Source organism: Monodelphis domestica, chromosome 4 (genome assembly GCF_027887165.1).
Source record: "Monodelphis domestica isolate mMonDom1 chromosome 4, mMonDom1.pri, whole genome shotgun sequence".
Taxonomy (NCBI): Eukaryota; Metazoa; Chordata; class Mammalia; order Didelphimorphia; family Didelphidae; genus Monodelphis; species Monodelphis domestica.
This window is the reverse complement of record NC_077230.1, coordinates 381874151-381889087: the sequence shown is the minus strand read 5'-3', so window position 1 is coordinate 381889087 and position 14937 is coordinate 381874151.

Below are 14937 nucleotides of genomic sequence, written 5' to 3'. Positions count from 1 at the left end.
TTTCTTTTCCATATCTTTAGCTGTAAATGCCACTCGGGGAGCTCAAAAGAGCATGTCAGGCAGAATCAGCCTCCTGAACAGACTTTTTGTTCCTGGCCCCCCTGGCTCCCCTCAGCTCTCCTCATCCCCCCCTTCTCAGCGCCAGGAAGGAAGCCTGTGTTGTGATACCAGCCCTCGCCCCTCTGGCTTCCCCTGCTCCATCTGTATGGTGGGGGGAAGAATTCTGGGGCTGGAGAGAGGGGAGTTTCCAAGAAATTTGTTTCAAGATTTCTGCCTCCTAATTACAGGCCTTTCATTTTTCTATTTTTAGCCCTACCAATCGGCCGGTGCCCGAACTCCCTGCATCTCCCCCACAGACCCAACCTCTGTTTATACAAAGCACATGCTGAAATCATTATTAAAAAATCCTCCAGGCCCTTCGAGGTTCAGGTGAAGGAAGAATGTACCCTTTATGAATGTGGGCTCAGGGAGGAGCCCAGCACAGAGGCTGGGAGCCCCAGCCAGCCAAGGTGCCCCCAAAGAGGGATTTGCCAAGGGTTCTCCAGGACCCCACTATAGACTCTGGGATGGTTGACCCCAGGGGATGGACTGGGAGTATTTCCAAAGCAAGGTGCCCATGCAGAAGAATCAGAATATCAGAGAAGGCCTTAGAGAAAACAAAGAATGTCAGAGCTAGGAGGGGTCTTAAAACAGAATCTCAGAGCTGGGTGGGACCTTAGAACACAAGAATGGGAGGCAGCTAGGTAGCTCAGTGGATTGAGAGCCAAGCGTAGAAATAGGAGGCCCTCAGTTCAAATTTGACCTCAGATAATTCCTAGCTATGTGACCTTGGACAATCCCCATTGCCTAGCCCTTACTGCTCTTCTGCTTTGGAACCAATACACAGTATTGAGTCTGAGAGAGAAAGTGTTTAAAAAATGTTGTGTGTGTGTGTTTTTTTTTTAACAAAGAACACAAGAATGTCAGAGCTTGGAGAGACCCTAGAACATAGAATGTCAGAGCTGGGAGAGACCTTAGAACAGAGAATGTCAGAGCTGGGAGAGACCTTAGAACAGAGAATGTCAGAGCTAGGAGAGACCTTAGAACAGAGGATGTCAGAGCTGGGAGGGAGCTTAGAACAGAGAATGTCAGAGCTGGGAGGGAGCTTAGAACAGAGAATGTCAGAGCTGGGAGGGAGCTTAGAACAGAGAATGTCAGAGCTGGGAGAGAGCTTAGAACAGAGAATGTCAGAGCTGGGAGAGACCTTAGAACAGAGGATGTCAGAGCTGGGAGGGAGCTTAGAACAGAGAATGTCAGAGCTGGGAGGGAGCTTAGAACAGAGAATGTCAGAGCTGGGAGAGACCTTAGAACAGTGAATGTCAGAGCTGGGAGAGACCTTAGAACAGTGAATGTCAGAGCTGGGAGAGACCTTAGAACAGAGAATGTCAGAGCTGGGAGAGACCTTAGAACAGAGACTGTCAGAGCTGGGAGAGACCTCAGAACAGAGAATGTCAGAGCTGGGAGAGACCTCAGAACAGAGAATGTCAGAGCTGGGAGAGACCTTAGAACAGAGAATGTCAGAGCTGGGAGAGAGCTTAGAACACAGAATGTCAGAGCTGGGAGAGATCTTAGAACAGAGAATGTCAGAGCTGGGAGAGACCTTAGAGCAGAGAATGTCAGAGCTGGGAGGGATCTTAGAACAGAGAATGTCAGAGCTGGGAGAGACCTCAGAACAGAGAATGTCAGAGCTGGGAGAGACCTCAGAACAGAGAATGTCAGAGCTGGGAGAGACCTTAGAACAGAGACTGTCAGAGCTGGGAGAGACCTTAGAACAGAGAATGTCAGAGCTGGGAGAGACCTTAGAACAGAGACTGTCAGAGCTGGGAGAGACCTTAGAACACAGAATGTCAGAGCTGGGAGGGTACTTAGAACAGAATGTCAGAGCTGGGAGAGACCTTAGAACAGAGAATGTCAGAGCTGGGAGAGACCTTAGAACACAGAATGTCAGAGCTGGGAGGTATCTTAGGACAGAGAATGTCAGAGCTAGAAGGACCCTTAGAACCCAGAATGTCAGAGCTAGGAGGAATCTTAGAACCCAGAATGTCATAGCTAGGAGAGAGCTTAGAATAGAGAATGTCAGAGCTGGGAGAGTCCTTGGAACAGAGAATGTCAGAATAGGAAGGGACCTTGGAACAGAGGATATTTATTAAGAACTTCCTATGTGCCAGACACTATGCTAAATGCTAAGGATACAAAAAGAAAATAAAGCTAGTCCTTGCCCTCAGGAGACTGGCATTCTCATAACATGCATATAATTAAAAACATAAGGAATAAATGATTTGGAGGGGAGGCTGGGATATTTAGGGTGACCAGTAAAGGCTTCCTCGAGTGGTTGACTTTTGAGCCAAGTCTTGAAAGAAGCCAGAGGCAGAGATGAGGAGAGAGGGCACCCCAGCTAAGAGGGATAGCCAGTAAAATGGCACAGAGAGAGGCAATGGACAATTGTGTGCAAAGAACATCCAGTAGCCCTCTGAAGTCCAGAATAGATGGATGGGGAGTAATGAATATAGTTTGGCTTAAAAAACCAAAAGGAGGAGATTATATTTGATTCTAGAGCTGATAGAGAGTCACTAGCCTTATTGATTGGGGTCAGGTGCCGTGGTCAGACTTGAACTGTAGGGAAATCCCTTTGGCAGCTAGCTGAGTAGAGGCTGGGCTGGAGTAGGGAGAGACTTGAGTCAGCAGAACCAGTCAGAAGACCATTGTAGTATACTGTTCACGAGATGGGGGATGAGGACCTCCACTAAGATGGCAAAGTAACAAAGGGGAGAGGTCCATCAGAGGAGTCTCAGTGAAAGAAACAACCGGTCCTGGCAACTGATTTGATGTGGTGGGGGAAAAGGGGGGCTGGGAGGGAGAAATCAAGAATGACATCAAATTCGCAAGCCTGAGTAGTTGGGAAATGGGATTCCCTGAACAGGAATTAAGAAATTCAGAAGAGGAGTGGATCGGAGAGAAAGAGAATGTGCTTTTCTGGACATGTTTAGTTTAAGATATGTAATACGTGTATAACTCAGATCAAATCACCTGCCTACACCGGGAGGGAAAAGGAAGGGAGGGAGGGAGAGAAATTCAATCATATAACTTGGGAAAATTGGTGTGGAAATTTGTTGTTATTTGTAATTGGTCAATCAATCAATCAATCCATTAATATGTATCTATGGAGCTTCCAGTTCAAACCTGCTTCCAATTGGGAGTCAGAACTGAAAAAGACTTTAGAACATGGAATGTCAGAGCTGGAAGGGACCTTAGAACAAAGAATGCCACAACCTAGAACACAATCCTATGTTCTTTTGAATATTGATGCTAAGGCTAGAAGGAACCTGACTCAGAACATAGATTCTCAGAACCAGAAGTGACCTTGGAATTGGATCCCATGAGCACAGAAGACTAGAGCTGTGAAAGATCTCCAAACATGATTCTTTGAGACTATGAACACAAAATATTAGAGCTGGAAGGGAACTTAGAATGCCAGAATTAGAAAGGACCTTAGAATATAAGGATCTGGGACTCACAGAACCAACAAAATGGTGGCCAAAAAGTCTCCACAGTTTCCATTAATTCTCAAAAGTCCACCGAAAAAGGAACCATGTAGGGCAATTATAGCTAAATGCACAGGACAGAAAAAAGAGAACCCCAACAAGGTAAACTCCTTTGGAATTCTCTTCTCTTAAAGAGCTCACTCACCTCCCTTTCCCCACCAGCCTCCATGCTCTCAAGAAAGCAGCCAAAACCAACCTAAGGGCTTGTATCTGAGGTCCATATTGGGAGCTGTTCTCGCAGAAGAGATTTTACCAACATCCTTCTGCCTTCACAGAACAACTGGCAGAAAATGATGCTGCCCAGCCATACAGGGAGTGGAGCAGGAATCATACTATTCTCTCTTTAGAAGTGTGGAAGTGAGAAATTGAGAATGATTTTGTAGCAGCTGGGTTTGGAGACGCTATCAGTCAAACAAGAGTGTGCTGTCTGGAATGTTACCAGGAAAGGCAGTTGGAAGCCAGACCAACTGGAGGTGGACCCTGGCTACCTTGAAAGAGGGAAGAAGAGAAGAGACAAACTGAAGGTGGTCTGGTGACTTTGAAGGCAGAAGAAAGAAGGACAAAAGTCCAGATATCTCTCTTCCAGACCTATCAGCCATTTCTTTCAATTGAACTGTATTCCACCATCCTCCAATCTAAGACTCATCCTAGTGATAGGGAAACCCCCAAACCCTCTTTCCTTCCATTTTCTTATTCTTCCCTGTCTTCCCCAATAAACCCTTTATTTAAGATAGAGAAAAGTATTTCATTTGAAACATCATAAACTCCCCCCTTAGCTGATTTAGAGAAACCAGAAGGAGAATCACCAGAAAAAGCGGAGGCAAGAGGGAGGGAAGGGAGGAAGAAGGGAGGGAGAGGAAGGAAGGGAGGTATAGAGGGAGGAGGGAAAGACTGAAGAAAGAAGACAACTGCCTGATCTGTTAGTTATCAATTACCAATCAATATAGTCCCTTATTATTACTTATTACAAAGGGTCATTCAGGTGAAAGATTCCCAAGACTGCAGGGACTCTATCCAGAATGATCTATCCAACATTATCCTCTAACTATGTAAAAAATGGCAGAAAGTGCCCTGAGCCAGAAAAGGAATGGAAGAGAGCCAAGAGTGGAAATGGAGCAATGGGCCAATGTGAAAACCGTACTAGTCCTGAGGGAAGTGGGACCAAAACCCAAGAGCCTGTCCCATTCAAGGACCCACCTCACTCTCAAGAAACTAATTGGGGCAGGGACCAAGACCATAAAAAAGCTAAAGTCTACATTCACAAACACAAAGGAGGCTGAGGATGCTTTGTAGTCCAATTTTAGAGACATATCTGCCAGAAAAGAAATAGACTACATAGAAGAATATTGGGGGGAAGGGGGAAGATCGCCCCAGATTTCAAAGGGAAGAAAGCTCAATTAACACCCAGAGCACAAGCCAACAAATCAACAAAGATGATCCTGAAACTAGAAGGAAATACAACTACTAATTGAGGAGCCAGGTGTTAGGTCCAGAGTCAGGAAGACCTCAATTCAAATCTGAGCTCAGATACTTGCTAGCTGGGTGACCCTGGACAAATCACTTCCCCTGTTTGCCTCAGTTTCTTCATCTGTATCATGAACTGGAGAAGCAAATGACAAACCATTTCAGTATGTTCGCCAAGAAAACCCCAAATGGGGTCATGAAGAGTTGGACATTACTGAACAACAACAACATGGATACTAAGCCCTCAAAGAATTTATAAAGCCCTCTTAATAAATAATACAAAACAAAGGAAAGTGAACCAATGCCTGATGAAACACAGAATCCTGTGGAATCCCAGAAGAGCATAGAACAATAAGAAATTCCAGAATGTTTCAAAAAAATAAATGAAATATAAAAATTAGAAATGAATATATATCAGAATTTATTATTATAAAAGCAGAAATATAAAACCCAATTAACAGATATGAAAAAATTAATCCATAATGGAGTTTCTCCAAAGAAGTAAAAGAGAGATGAACAGATTTGAAATGCAGAAATATTAAAGTAGAAGGAAAAAATGGCAAAAGGAAGAAAAGACACAAAAGACAATCACATTAAAAGAACACATGATATTGATAGAAGCAAAATTCATTGACCTCAAAGATAAGATATGAAGGATATCTAGAGACCATAATTCTCTAAGAAGAACACCATAAATAAAAGCTCCAGAACACAATGCAAGAAACAAGGGAAGAAAAACTGCCCAGGCCTTGTAAATGCAGAAAACAAATCATCAATAGGAATAATTTACATATTTCCTCCAAAAAAATAAAAACAAAAGCCTATGCTTCAAATCACATGCCATATAGTGATAAAATCAAACAATTTCTGGGTCAAACTACAAATTCAGTAAGAGGCTAGGAGAACAGCCTTCAAATATAAAGGAAAAGAAATTTGAATAACACAAGATTATTCCATATCTCCTAGAAACCACAGAAAGGAATGGAAGTAAACATCCAACAATGACCTATCCTTGAAATATAAGCTTTAATCCTCAAAAAAAGGTGGTGTTTCAACTAAAGAAAGGAATTTAAAGCATTCCTAATCAAAATATTCAAGTAGAAAAAAAAACCCCAACAGAAACAAAAGTAATTATTAGGGAGGGAAAGCATTTGGAACTCAATATTTTGTAAAATGAATGTTAAAAATTGTTTTTGTGCTCAGTAGATAGAGGGCCAGGTCTGGAGATGGGATGTCCTGAGTTCAAATGTGACCTCAAATATTTTCTAGCTGTGTGACCTTGGGCAAATTTCTTAATCTTCACTGCCTAGCCCGTACTGCTCTTCTGCCTTAGAACAACACATACTGTTGATTAGAAGATAGAAGGTAAGGATTTTTTAAATTGTTTTTGCCTATAATTGGAAAAATTAAAATAAATTTAAAAATATTTTTTAAATCACATAGAGTGTTAAGAACATAGACAGAGTCTGAAGAAGGAAGGAAAAGTGAGGGTAGAACAGAACTGAATGAAGCACCGTAGACTAAATCCCATTGCCCCTGTACTCATGAATCAACATATATTATGAGACTATATGACACAATGAGTGAGGGGTGACAAGAAATGGAGAGGGGGAGAAAGGGCTCAAAGGGGAATGTGTGATGTACCTTTATCAAGTTCACGGGTGAACAATGAAAGGTGATGTCTCCAATATTCTCTTTAAAAAAAAAAAAACTACAAAAAAATAGAAGAGATGACAAGAGGAAAGAATCAACACGAGATCTAAAAAAAAAAAAGGAAGGTCTCACCCCAAAGGGGAGAAGGGTTTGGAGCACCATGAGGGAAGAGGTGTATGTTTCTGATGAAATCTAAAAATCTCAGGTTGGGTTTAATCTGGTCAGAATTGGGATATTGGGAAAGCACTTTCTCTGCAATAGGAGCAGTAAGGTAGCTCAGTGAATTGGAAGCCAGACCTGCAGATGGGAGGTCCTAGGTTCAAATCTGGTCTCAGGCATTTCCTAGCTGTGTGACCCTGGGCAAGTCACTTAATCCCAACTCCTAGTCCTAATTGCTCTTCTGCTTTGGAACCAATATGCAGTATTGGTTCTAAAACAAAAGGGAAGGGCTAAAAAAAAAAGAGTGCTATTCCTCCATGAATGCCATTTTCCCAGAGAAGGGATGGATGGACTTCCAGAAGCATCTGGCCCCCAGAAAAGGGAGAAAGGACAAGGACCCAAAGATATGGTCAAATCAGTGGAAAGGAGAATGGTCATGGGAAGGATAGGAAATGGAACTGAGCTGTAGAGTTTTGGGCAAAGAGTCATTTCTACTGTCGAGTTTCCACATTTATTTCCCTCAAAAATGGATACTTCTAAAAGTAAAGATAAATAGGGAAAAAAAGGAGCAAGATTTCTAAAGGAAATTAGAGACATCAATTAGATAAAGGACCTCAAACAGTACTTCAGAAGTTTGAACTTCATAAAGAATACAAAGAGATTAAAGACGGAATAAATAAGGATATAGAACACAGATCAGAGAATAAACTTTCAGAATAAACAGAAAAGGAAGACAATAAGATAACAAGGGGGAAAGGACAAGAAAAACTTAACAAATATAAGAAGCTGGAGAAAATGAGAGGAGGGAGATTTTGAACTCACCAGTTAACTGAAGGGAATGAAGAGAAAAAAGATAGCTAAATAAAAGAAAGAAAAATAAGTTAATAATTTAAGTTAAACTTCCCTTGCAAGGGAAAAGTTTGACAAATAAAAGTTGGGAAAATAAATGAGGCTTGAGTCTAGTTAATAGGATGATCTCAAAGTACTCTAAGCAAAATTAATACTAGGGTCAAAACATTTATTTAAAAGAAACAGGGATTGAAAAAAATTAAGACAATAATAGAAATAAAAATGAAGAAAAACACAAACTGAACTATCGTAGCTTTAAATATGAATAGATAAAATAATCCAAGTAAATGAAAGAGAGTAGGAGAATGGCTAAGAAAACATCTGTGGCTTGAAAAAAACAATCAAACTCAATTACACAATGTTTAATAAAAACCAACTATGGATGAACATGCCTTTTTGCCCTTCGTTGTTCACCTATAGACTTGATAAAAGAATATTGAACATTTAATCATAAATATGGATTAATATATTATCCCTATTTGACAATAATATCTAGGGAAACTGGAAAGCAGTCTAGTTTAAATTAGGTCTAGAATAACATCTTACACTAACTATATGCCATAATAAATTCAAAGTGAATAACTGACCTGATATTAATAATCATATCACAAAAAATTAAAAGAGTAGCATATCATATCTCTTTTATATCTATGGCTAGAAGCTGAGTTCTTAGCCAAACAAGGACATGTGATCATAAAAGATAAAATATGTATCTTGATTAAATAAAATGTAAAAGCTTTTGAACAAATAAATTTAATATAACCAGGAAAAGATTTGACTGGGGAAAATCTTTCTATCAACTACCTCTGAAAAAGGTCTTATATCCAAGATAAACAGAGAAAATTGAGGCTCAGTGGCTCAGTAGAGAGAGGGAAGGTCTGGAGACAGGAGGTCCTAGGTTCAAATCTAGCCTCAGACACTTCCTAACTGTGTGAACCTGGGCAAGTTACTTAATCCCAGTTACTTAACCTGTATTGCTCTTCTGCCTTGGAACCAATATTTGGTAATAATTCTAAGACAGAAGATAATATTTAAAAAAAGAAGAAAAAGAAATATAGAAGATCAAAATGTATTCTCCAATATTTAAGTGATCAAAGGATATGAACAAATTGTTTTCAAAAGATGAACTATAAACTATTAATGACTAGATAAAATACTCCAAATTATTTATAATCAAAGAAATATTAATTAAAACAACCCTGGCAAAGATAATGAATGATATAAATAGTCAATGGTGGACATATTGTGGAAAGACTAGCACATTAATGCATTATTTGTGAAACTATGATTTGGTATAATTATTCTGGAAAAAAATTTGAAATGATTAAAATATTCATGTCCTTTTACTCAGAGACTCCACTGATATGTATACAGCTCAGGAGGTCATTGATTAAAAAAAAAGAAAGATAAAGATAAAGAAAGGTCCCATATATACCAAAATATTTATAGCAGCAGTTTAAGTTTATTTAATTAATTAATTTAGAATATTTTTCCATGGTTACATGATTCATGTTCTTTCCTTCCCCTTCCTCCCCCCTCCCATAGCCGACACACAATTCCACTGGGTTTTACATGTGTCATTGATCAAGATCTATTTTCATATTATTGATGTTTGCACTAGGGTGATTGTTTACAGTCTACATCCCCAATCATATCTCCATCAACCCATGTGATCGAGCGGTTGTTTTTCTTATGGGTTTCTGCTTCCACAGTTCTTTCTCTGGATGTGGATAGTGTTCTTTCTCACAAGTCTCTCAGAATTGTCCTGGCTTATTGCATTGCTACTAGTAGAGAAGTTCATTACATTTGATTGTGCCACAGTGTATCTGTCTCTGTGTATAAAGTTCTCCTGGTTCTATAGCAGAACATTTGTAGCAGCAAAGAGCTGAAAATAAGCAACTATTGATTGGTGAATGGTTAAACCAATTGTGGTGCACAAATGCAATGGAATATTGTTGTGTCATAAGGGTGAATGATGACTAGTGGAATGTTGGAAGACATAAATTGATGCAGAGAGAAAGGAGCAGAACCAGGTGGACAGGGGCTATGACAACCTACATGGAAAGGGGGGAAAAAACAACAAAAATAAAACTGAATCCTGCAAAAATGGTGACCATTTTTGCTGTCCCTAAAGGAGGGATGAGGAGACAATTCTTGCCATTTCCGTGCAGGGGTTGGGAGGTGTGGGGGTCACCCACTGCTTAGATAGAATGGTAGATTGTTTATGTTGGTGACTTTGGCTAAAGTTTTCTTCATTCTTTATCATAGGAGATGACTCAATAGAAGAACAGGAAAGAGATATGAGTACTAGAGGTGACAAATTTAAAAAGTTAATTTAAAAATATTTTTTAGACTTCCGGTCAAGATGGCGGCATAGAAGCAGCGAAAGTTCAGACCTCGGAAACCCTTCCTTACTGATTGCAGAGTGCTCCTAGGCCACCGAAATTCAAGCTGAACAATAGGATAGACCTGCGGAAACCTTCTCCTGGACCTGGATCAAAAGGTACCACACCCCAAAAGCCAGAACCCTAGATCACTCGGATCAAAGGGGTAGACAGAAAGAAGGTCCCAGGACCCATCCCCCCCAACCCAGAGTGCTGAGCCCACGGCAGCAGTGGAAACCTCAGGGCTCTGAGGACTCACCTTGAAAGCAACCTGAGCCAGTCTCCGGGGCGCCCAACACAGACGGCAGGGAAACATAGAGAGAAGGGGGAAGCCTGTAGCCCCTTGGCTAGGTCCTTCCATCTGAGTCTCAAGGGAGGTCACAGCTTTAGGGCACCAGCTGAACCCAATCCCATCAGGAGCCCTCAGAGCTACTGAAAGGACAGAAAACTCAGGGCTGGCAAAGGGGTTGCTCCGAAGAGCTTACCTTGAAAGTAACCCGGGCCAGTTTCCGGGCATTCAACACAGACTGTGGAAGAGGAGGTTGCTGCTTTTTTTTTCTTCCCTTTTTTGTCTTGGGGATCATTCGGCCAACACTACCTGAACCTAATCCCATCAGGAGCCCTCAGAGCCCAGGCAAGCCACGACCCCTCCCCCCCTTAGAGAGTAGGGTCTTCTGAAATAACCAGCTGAACCTAATCCCATCAGGAGCCCTCAGAGCCCAGAGAGGCCACGCATCTTCCCCCTTAGAGAGCAGGGTCTTCTGAAAAAACAAAAACCTAGAGGAGAAGTCAAGATGACAGCCTAGAAGGAGCATAGACCTGGCAGCCTGGCCAGAGCTTTGGAGATCTTCCATATCTGCTCCAGCCATCCAGGAAGTTTAAAACTCAGAGTAAACCCAGCCCAACTAAGCTGAACTCAATCCCATCAAAAGTCTCCAGAACACAGGGAAGCCCAGGCTCCCCATCCATCCTCATTGACTGCTGGACTTTAAGCCAATCAAAAGCCTCCAGAGGACAGGAAAGCTCAAACCCCCAACAACCCTCCCCCAGAGATTACACCAAGAGATCCTCTGTTAAAGCTCCAAGAGGGGAGACTGATAGAAGTCCCCAAAAAACAAAAAAATGAAAGGAACAAGAGCACAGACAAATATGGGGAGGAAAGAAGGGGTGAATTTGAACAAACAACAGAAACAGAAGAAAGAAACTACAATAGACAGCTACTACTCACCAAATGGAACAGAGGGGGAGAGATCAGCAAATGATAAACCAGAAATCCCAGAAAATTGGATACAGGCTGTGGAAGAACTCAAAACACAACTAAGAGAGGCTGAAGACAATTGGGGAAAGAACTTAAAAATTAAGATAAGTCATCTGGAAACAGAGGCACTTGAACTAAAACAAGAAAATAGTGTCCTGAAAGCCAAAATCATCCAGCTGGAAAATGGGGCAAAGGAGATGAAAGATGAGGCAAAGGAGATGAAAGATGAGATAAAGAGGATGAAAGACGATCTTCAAAGAAACTCAGACCAGAAGGAAAAAGACGATCAAAAAGCCAGAGATGAAATCCAATCATTAAGAACCAGAGTAAAACAACTAGAATCAAGTGACCTCACAAGGCAGCAGGACACTATAAAACAAAACAAAAAGAATGAAAAATTTGAGGAATATGTGAAGCATCTGATTCACAAAACAGATGATTTAGAAAATCATTCAAGAAGAGACAATTTAAGAATAATTGGACTATCAGAAGACCACGACAAAAGAAAAAGCCTGGACATAATACTAGAGGAAATTATCCAGGAAAACTGTCCCGAGATCCTAGAACAAGAGGGGAAAGTGGAGATTGAAAGAATCCACAGATCACCCCCTGTATTTAATCCCCAACTGACAACACCAAGAAATGTTATAGCCAAATTCAAAAACAATCAGATGAAAGAACAGGTATTACAAGCTGCCAAGAAGAAGCCATTCAGATACCATGGAAACACGGTGAGGATAACACAGGATCTGTCTGCATCCACACTGAAGGACCAAAAGGCATGAATACGATATTCCGGAAAGCAAGGGAACTAGGCCTACAGCCAAGAATAAAATACCCATCAAAACTGACTATATTCTTACAGGGGAAAGTATGGTCATTTAACACAACAGAAGAGTTCCAAGCATTCATAAATAAAAGACCAGACCTGAACAGAAAATTTGAAGTCCAACCACAGAACTGAAGAGAATCATCAAAAGGTAATTTAAAAAGAGGGGAAAAACAACAACAACAACAAAAAGTTTTTTTAAGAGACTCAATAAGTTAAAATGATATGTATTCCTATAAAAAAAGAGGTCATTGGCAACTCTTAAAAACTGTTGCTATCACCTAAGCAGCTAGAAGAACTACACTCAGAGGGAACAATGACAAACTGTATAGGATGAAAGGACAAGACATAAATAGGTATATAGATATATGCATGCATAAATACATATACATGTGTATGTATATATATATACATGACGAAAGCTAAAAAATAAAAGAGGTTATGACTAAAAGAAATGTGAAAAGAAACAAATGGGGGTAAATTTATATGTCACAAAGAAGCTCATGGCGGGAGGAGGGAGAACATCGATACACTGGAAGGGTAAAGAGGTTGGAGATAGGAAATACTCAACTCTTACGTACATTGAAACTGACCCAAAGAGGGAAGAACAATACAATCCATTGGGGAAGAGAATAGATTTGTGCCCTATAGGGGAGTAGATGGGTAAAAAACAGACTGGTGGGGAGGGAAGCAGTACAAGGGAGGGAGAGGATGGGGGGGAAATTTTAAAAAGACTACTGGGAAAATAAGGGAGGGAATAAGAAGGGAGGGGGGTAGAAAGGGAAATACAAAGGGGACTGATTTAAAGTAAATCACTGGACTAAAAGGTAGAGCTGAAGAAGAAAGGTTAGAATTAGGGAAGGATATCAAAATGCCAGGGAGTCCACAAGTGACAGTTATAACGTTGAACGTGAATGGGATGAACTCACCCATAAAACGTAGACGAATAGAAGAATGGATTAGAATACAAAACCCTACCATATGTTGTCTCCAAGAAACACACATGAGGCGGATTGACACCCACAAGGTCAGAATTAAAGGATGGAGTAAAACCTTCTGGGCCTCAACTGACAGAAAGAAGGCAGGAGTGGCAATCATGATATCTGATAAAGCCAAAGCAAAAAGAGACCTGATCAAAAGGGATAGGGAAGGTAATTATATTTTGTTAAAAGGGACTTTAGATAATGAGGAAATATCACTAATCAACATGTATGCACCAAATAATATAGCACCCAAATTTCTAATGGAGAAACTAGGAGAATTGAAGGAAGAAATAGACAGTAAAGCCATATTAGTGGGAGACTTAAACCAACCATTATCAAATTTAGATAAATCAAATCAAAAAATAAATAAGAAAGAGGTAAAAGAAGTGAATGAAATCTTAGGAAAATTAGAATTAATAGACATATGGAGAAAAATAAATAGGGATAAAAAGGAATACACCTTCTTCTCAGCACCACATGGCACATTCACAAAGATTGACCATACATTAGGTCACAGAAACATGGCACACAAATGCAAAAAAGCAGAAATAATAAATGCAGACTTTTCAGACCACAAGGCAATAAAAATAATGTTCAGTAATGGTACATGGAAAACCAAATCAAAAACTAAGTGGAAATTAAACAATATGATACTCCAAAATCGTTTAGTTAGAGAAGAAATCATAGAAACAATTAACAATTTCATCAAGGAAAATGACAATGGCGAGACATCCTTTCAAACCTTCTGGGATGCAGCCAAAGCGGTAATTAGAGGTAAATTCATATCCCTGAGCACATATATCAACAAACTAGAGAGAGTAGAGATCAATCAATTGGAAATGCAAATAAAAAAACTCGAAAACAATCAAATTAAAAACCCCCAGCAGAAAACCAAACTAGAAATCCTAAAAATTAAGGGAGAAATTAATAAAATTGAAAGTGATAGAACTATTGATTTAATAAATAAGACAAGAAGCTGGTACTTTGAAAAAACAAACAAAATAGACAAAGTACTGGTCAATCTAATTAAAAAAAGGAAGGAAGAAAAGCAAATTAACAGCATCGAAGATGAAAAGGGGGACATCACCTCTGATGAAGAGGAAATTAAGGCAATCATTAAAAATTACTTTGCCCAATTATATGGCAATAAATATACCAATTTAAGTGATATGGATGAATATATACAAAAATACAAACTGCCTAGACTAACAAAAGAAGAAATAGAATTCTTAAATAATCCCATATCAGAAAATGAAATCCAACAAGCCATCAAAGAACTTCCTAAGAAAAAATCCCCAGGGCCTGATGGATTCACCAGTGAATTCTATCAAACATTCAGAGAACAGTTAATTCCAATACTATACAAACTATTTGACATAATAAGCAAAGAGGGAGTTCTACCAAACTCCTTTTATGACACAAACATGGTACTGATTCCAAAACCAGGCAGGTCAAAAACAGAGAAAGAAAACTATAGACCAATCTCCCTAATGAATATAGATGCAAAAATCTTAAATAGGATACTAGCAAAAAGACTCCAGCAAGTGATCAGAAGGATCATTCACCATGATCAAGTAGGATTTATACCAGGGATGCAGGGCTGGTTCAATATTAGGAAAACCATCCACATAATTGACCACATCAACAAGCAAACCAACAAGAACCACATGATTATCTCAATAGATGCAGAAAAAGCCTTTGATAAAATACAACACCCATTCCTATTAAAAACACTAGAAAGCATAGGAATAGAAGGGTCGTTCCTAAAAATAATAAA